Source organism: Octodon degus, unplaced genomic scaffold (genome assembly GCF_000260255.1).
Source record: "Octodon degus isolate 3935 unplaced genomic scaffold, OctDeg1.0 scaffold00227, whole genome shotgun sequence".
Classification (NCBI taxonomy): Eukaryota; Metazoa; Chordata; class Mammalia; order Rodentia; family Octodontidae; genus Octodon; species Octodon degus.
In genome coordinates this window covers 3073252-3074248 of record NW_004524803.1, presented here as the reverse complement: position 1 = coordinate 3074248, position 997 = coordinate 3073252, and positions in this window count along the sequence as shown.

Below are 997 nucleotides of genomic sequence, written 5' to 3'. Positions count from 1 at the left end.
TATTCTACAAGGTCATTCTCTTGTCATCTTTTCACTCACAAGTCTGATTAGTATCTTGAAATATGTAACAGTAATTGTCTAACGAAAACAGAACTTGTGTTTTTTCAGGACTTTAGTAATAATTTCAGAAATACCTTAGATTTTTTTTCAAAAAAAATAGTGGCAGTATAATGTATCATGCATTTTTCTAAAGTTTTGCTTTACAAATATTTACTGCAGTACAAAACTTTGTTATACTTCTTCAGTCTACTTGATAATCCTCTGATTAAACCATCTCATGCTTGGAGGAGCCAAAGAAAAATTGTGGAGCCTGCCAAAGCAAAGAGACTGCGTATTTCTTTCAAAATTCTATTTTTTAAATAGCTTATATTTTTGTTTTCTGGTAAAATAAACTATGTAGACTAATAAGTCACTCATTGATCTTTGACCTTTTCAGCCACATCAAAAGTGTCTTAGAAGCCAATTAGTGAAAAGACAGAGAAAAGGTCGTTTTATTACTGGCACTCATCATTAGAGCCATTACATTGTACACCGATTTGAAATATCCTGAGAATTCCCTTAGAAAAATAGAAAGTAAATGCTTCAATTGTAAAGCAAATAGAAATTTGCATGCACAAATGACTTTGCTCTCCTTCATGCTGAATGCAATGCTTGCCTGAGTACAGCCAACAAACACAGTCAACAGTGGACACCGCTTTTGATGATCTGTTTTGATGTGGAACAACACTGATAAAAGTGGCCCATTGATCAACCTTAAGTCTCATTTTAGCCACTGACTCTAATTGCTTTCTCAAAACAGCTTTTGATCAATCTATTTCAGAAGACATAATGCATAAAAGAGTAAACACTCACTCTTAGCTTCCCTCTTTCCTTCCTTGAGAATGTTGTTTATGAGCAGGATAACACCGAGGAAAGAGAAAAACCAAAGATGTGGAGGATAACATGCTAGATAGACTTTGGTATATATAATGAAAGACATAATTAATCTTTAAAACAT